This window comes from Lolium perenne, chromosome 4 (genome assembly GCF_019359855.2).
Source record: "Lolium perenne isolate Kyuss_39 chromosome 4, Kyuss_2.0, whole genome shotgun sequence".
In the NCBI taxonomy this organism is placed as follows: domain Eukaryota; kingdom Viridiplantae; phylum Streptophyta; class Magnoliopsida; order Poales; family Poaceae; genus Lolium; species Lolium perenne.
The window spans coordinates 401275239-401281664 of NC_067247.2; positions in this window are offsets into that span (position 1 = coordinate 401275239).

Consider the following 6426-nt stretch of genomic DNA (forward strand, 5'->3'; position numbering starts at 1 on the left):
AATGTTATTAAATTGCGCTTGTTTCCCGTTTCATTAAGAGGAAAAGCAAAAGACTGGTTGCTAGCTTTGCCTAAGGGAGGTATAACTTCATGGGATGAATGCACTAATATTTTCATGACTAAGTTTTTCCCACCAGCAAAGACTATGCAGCTGCGTTCTAATATTACACATTTTAGACAAGAAGAGCAAGCAATGGTAATACTTCAATTGAAAGTCCTTTCAAGAATTTTATGCATGCTCAAGCTGAACAAAATAGTACCCTTACAAAGCTCACTGAAAATCATAGCACTATGTTAGGGAATTTATCTAACCAAACCGTTTCTCTTAAGAATGATGTTCAAGCTCTACAGGAGAGGACGAAGACCGTTCAGACACAACTAGGGAAGATAGCTGAAAGTCAAACTACTATACTTGCAAGATTTGCAGGTAAACCAGAACCAAACCCCGTTGAAGACCTCAAGATGATGAGAATTGAAAGAAGTGGAGAAGCACTTGAAGAATTGGACTATAGCAATGCCCCAACACCTGAGTATTCCGTGGAAGATCTCATTAAGACGGTCACGGTAAGACACCCCGTAATCAACGAAGGTAATGATGAAAGGTATCATCAATTTATACATGAGGTAGCATGCAAAGTCCATGATTTAGAACAGCAGTATAAGAAGCTAGCTGAAAAACTTCCAACTAAGCTTGATGATATATTTGAGCCCACTATTAAAATCCATTTTGGAACAAATGAGGTGGCTACACTTTGTGATCTTGGTGCAAGCGTCTCCACAGTTCCAAAGAATTTATTTGATAAGTTAGGAATGTGGCCATTTAGAACAACTGAGCTAAGACTGCACTTAGATGATTCAACATATAGACAAGCTGTAAGGATAAAAGATAATATTGTAGTAGAGATTAAACTTTAAAGGATGTCCTGCTCTTATTGATCTTATTATTGTGGACATGTCTGAAGATCCTATAGCTCCTATAATCTTAGGAAGGCCATTTGTTAGAACTATTAAAGCGCTGATCAATTTGCATGAAGGGAATGTGAGGATTGGACTACCATCCAAAGACCCATTTGTAGTACACTTACCTAGAAAGAAGAAGGCCAAAACTGATGATGATGGGATCATTACTTTAAAAGCTAACTATTTTGGAGTGGGTCTTCCACTTCCAACTCTTAAGTGATCACCATCTTAGTCAAGCTAATTGACCTTAACTAGAAGCACTTCATGGGAGGCAACCTATGCTCAATAAAGTTTTTCTATCTAGTTCAAGTTTAATGTTTAGTTTTATTTGTTTGTTTTGTTTCATTTTTAATAAAGAGTGTTCATGAAATCTTTGGAAAAGAGGAGAAGAAGTTAAACAACAATGCCTTTTTGACTTTTGATGCTAACGGTTGCGCATTCTTGATATAAACTGCTATTTTTCCTTAGCCATTTTCGAGGTAGTGTTGATGCATAAAGGCATGTGAAAATTGCACAGAAAGTTTTGATGTTCGCATGTTACTGTAACTTTGGCGACCATCGGTACGGTCATACCAGACCATACCACGCGCCCGTACCGCATCCACGACCACGAAAGAAAAAGTTGAAGATTTCGTCGAAACAGGCCGTAAGTTTGGCGACCATCGGTACGGTCAGGCCTGACCGTACCATGTGCCCGTACCGCTTCGATGACGAAAACATCAATTCTTCGAAAACATTCTGTAAGTTTATCGAGCATCGGTACGGGGGGATATGGCCGTACCGCCCGACCGTACCGCGTCGACCGACTTATTCCAAAGCGGTTGCACCTAGTACGGGCGGGATGCGCCCGTACCGCGCACTCGTACCGCGTGTCGGACGACTTAAACCGGCAGGGAACAGGTATGCAACCCAAATTTTCAAAATCTCTCTCTCTCTCTCTCTCTTTCTCTTCCAAACTCAAACCTACTCCATTGGATCTCCAAATTCGTTCGTTTTTTGATTTGATTCTCCTCTGATCCCCAACCTTTTATTCGTGAATGCATGTTCTAGCTTTTGTCATTGTCAATCTAGACTTAGGTCATATTATGAACTTCGTCACCTTAATGAGCATGCTAGATCACAATTTTAGAGGAGATTCTTTTATAAGATGTGTAGAGGATGATCATATGTCTATTTCTATCGAATCAGATTTTTATTTTTAGTTGAATTTTTGTTAAGATGTGCTTAAGTTACTAATAGATTTTTAGATGAACACAAGGAGCCGCTCGTGGGCTATGGCTGCACATGCTGCACTACAGGTTGAAGACACACCCGCTTCGCTCGGTATCGAGTTTGAAGACCGCCATCAACTCAACAGTTTCAACCGTCTCAAGGACCGCGAGATCAAGTCGAAAAAATGGGCATGCCCCCATATTCTGAACCAACTAGGCTTGCACAATGATTTCAATACTCTTTGCAAGAATGTTGGTCTGCTTGCCTTTTATTTTCAGGAGGCTGCCACTTATCGCCGCTTGATACTCGAGTTCCTCAGCACCCTGAAGCACACGGTGAACCGCTACTACAAAACTGAGGAGAATCATCCCGGAGTTGACCGGATATCCTTCCATTTGATGAACCGTGAGTATGATTTAACCGTGGATGAGTGGTGCAACCACTTTGGCTTTGAGAACAGTACCACCGCTATGCTTGCTTTTCATTGAATCCCTCACCTAGCATGTATTTTTCTAGGATGAGAATACCTAGCACACTCCCTCAGGGAAATACTATTGAGTGCCCTGCTATTCGCTATTTGTACTATGTTATCGCTAACACCTTGCAGGCACGAGGTGATTTCACAAGACTCAATGAGGAGGACATGATGGTCCTCGCAAAGGCTGTGTTCCCAGAATGCAACCTCCGAACAAACTTGGGTGCAATTCTTGTTCTCTACTTGCACCACGAAGCACTTGAAGCTCATGGCCCCATATGCGGAGGTGGAGTCATAGCTGTCTTGGAAAGAAGGCTTAACATCGATGTAAGTAATTTACGAGCATTGGAAGGCTCTCGCCGCCTTGGTTCTACTACTCTGAATGCATGTGGTATGATTAGAAAATTAGATGGTAGATATTACTTCAATATACCGGGAGTTGATCACTTGATTGCTGCCCCTCTGCCTAATGGTCTATTCTCTCTCTCGAGGAAAGGCGTTTGCATTATGATGCGCAGGTTGAGGCAAATCTACCCCCACAACAAGATGAACCGGAAGAAGGAGAAGAGGTTGAGCAAGAACCTCAAGGACCGGAACAGGAGTAGCAGCCACTCCATGACTTCACCACCTACCAGGACATGTACGCGCTCGAATGAAGCATTGAGAACCTGGGCAACCTCGCCATCAACCTTCGAGACCACACCACCGAACTCAGTTCCCAGTTCACTCATTGGAGCAGCCAATGGAACAGTGAAAATTATCCTCCACCACAATGAGCTCACCAAGAGGGCTTGCAAAAGCCTAAGCTTGGGGATGTGTTCCTCAAGCATTTTTATTTGTGTTGAATAAATTTGTACTCCAGCTTTATGAGAGAGCTTTGAAACACTCGTATTGGTTTGTTCCAACACTTTGCTTTTTATTTGCTTTTCATTTTAGTTTGTTTTTCCTTTTCCATTTGTTTTGTTTTAGTTCCTTACTTTGTCGTTTTCGTTTCTTTTTCCCTCTCTATCCCAATTCACGAAAATACAAAAAGATTTTCCTTTTATCCTTGTTCTTAAAAGAGCTGAATTTTCTAATGCCTCTTTGCTTGATATTATTTATGAGAGAGATCTACTAAGATTTTTGAAGGAATACATCATAAGGAAGAAAAATCTGAAGCCATCTACAAGAGGTATGTCTTATGTATCCCACTTTTGAAGTTTGAATTGTTTATGCTAGTCAGTAGACTTGTTAAGATATTGTACCAGTGGGAGTGATTTGAAACAATTTGAGTAGAGCTTTATTTGTATGCTTAGTTAATTGTGAAAGTTATTACTCTAGTTCATCTAGTTAACCGAGTCTTGCCTTGGAAATAATATTACGAAACAAGTACAATAAGAAGAAGTCTTAAAATTATGACTTATATGATGACCAATTGTCTTAAGGGTTTAACTTTGAAGATAATTAACTCCATAGATGTTGTGATAGACTTGATATCACTCTTGATAGGAGTTGTTTGATGGAATTGAACTCTAGTGGTAGCTGAGATTCATGCCAAGATGTAAGATTGTATATAAATATGAGATGTTGCCTTACGCATGTCAACATATGCTTTAGTGTCTGATATTGCTTTATGCGTGTCAACACGACTGTTGCGCACACTCTTGTGATACTAGCACCACTGGCCCCATGATTGTCACAATCCTATAAAGTCATTCATGATTTTTACTTGGAAGCTGTCAAAGGAATCTGAAAGATATCAATTCCCAATTCTTGGCATGGACTCGCTACTATTAGATGACTATATTCTTGAAGGGCAATGAATGGATAGTAAGTGTTTTGATAGCCTTGATCAATTGATGTGGGCGCAATTATGATACTTCATTGCTTATACCTCTTTAGACATGAATGCTCATACTTAATTTGATGATAATAAACTTCCAGTGTTCCTTGGCAAACTGAGAGTTAACTATTTAAGCTAGAGTGATTGTTTCTACAACTAGCTATTCATACTTATAATCTTTATTGTGATAGTCTCGAGTTACCAATGCTTGTATTATATTCTTGGCACTTCTCTAACTATGCTAAGCTTTCAAATGGAAGAAGTGCTGAACTCATAAGGCTACCACTTGTAAGTGACTTTGCTTTCTCGTTGTTTTGGTTTAAACACCAAGTTCCTTATAATTCTTTGTTTCTTGCTCGAGGACGATCAAGTTTAAGCTTGGGGAGGTTGATGGTTGTGAAATACGCCATATTTTCTGCGTTTAAACCCCTATCTAAGCCATGAAATTGACTAAGTTTACCTCTCAACTTGCCACTAATGCCTAATCAATGCAAAGATGTGCAATCTCTTCTATTTTTGGATGATGTGCAGGATATCACGTCATAATGGCAAATGAACCTGCAATTAGTGAAGAAAATCGTGTCAGGAGCATGGCAAAGTTAACTACGCTCGGAAAGGCAGTTCCAGGGTCTTTAACGGGCATCATTACGGGCAAGCCCCCCGTACCGCCCGCCCGTACCACCCGCGGCTGCGTTCCCGAGGTCAAACAGTATAAAAGTCGTGAAGGGATCGACGCTGAAAAGAGAGCCATTCGTCGCCAAACAGAGCCGCCATTCACCAGATCCATCTGCAACACACCGAAGGAGATCCATCCCCGTAGTTCATCCATTCCATCCTCCATCTCCTCCATAGCCATAGCCATCACCATTGTAATAGAGATCTCCTTGAGAATTGATGACCATTGTAAGAATATTGTGATTTCAATCTAAGTATTTTGCACAATGATTTCTATCTTTGTATTTGATCTTGATATTATGTGTGAGTAGTCCTCACGGGCTGCGGGTTGGGGTGAATCCTCGCAGCAATTATGTGCATCTAATCTTATGTTATGTGTAAGAATTGAATAGGAGTTTTGCGATCTTGTATCCTTGTCTCTTTGCCTCGTCTTTGATGATCTGCAGGTACTCATATCATTCGAGAGGATCAAGAGAAGAGGTGGGATGAGTGGAGAATGGTGTGCTATCGCGAAACCTCGGTGAAAGAAAGGGCAAAGTACCGGTACATGTTTAGTGATTCATTCGGGATCATAGCACAATCATCTAGCTTAAGGTTGTGGTTTGTATTTACTTAAAAACTGTTGTTGCTTGCGGCTGTGAGGGAAATGGTTGGACCATTAGGCTCTTGTCACCTCTGGCTTTAGGGGCAAGTGAAAGGACGAGATGTCGCCTAGAGGGGGGTGAATAGGCGATTTAAAAACTCTTACGGATTTGGCTTGTAAGAATGCGGAATTAAACAAATGTTTATTTTACAAGCACAAACCCTAAATATGCTAAGCTCAACTAAGTGCAATAACAACAACTAGAGCTAAGCAAGATAGGCACAATATATATATACGAACAACAAGTGATAGCAAGATATAATAAATACTTCAAGCTCGATGGCTATCGCAAAGGAAAGTAAAGTTGGGTATAGAAATAACCGAGGCACGCGGAGACGAATATGTATTCCCGTGTTCCCTTCATTTGCAAGAAGGCACGTCACGTTTGGAGAGGTGGGGATCCCACGAAGGATTTCCCAACGCCACGAAGGCTCACCTTCTTCTCTGAGCCAATTCCACGAAGGATAATAGCCCTTTACTTATGGCTAGCTTTTCCTCCACTCCGGAGATGGCAAGCTCCACAACCACTTCACAAGCTCCACGAAGGAGAAGCCCGGTCCCCTTCACAACCTTTCACGAAGAGGTCACCGGGAGACCAACCAAGCCAACTAGGAGGTCACCCTCCAAGAGTAACAAGCTC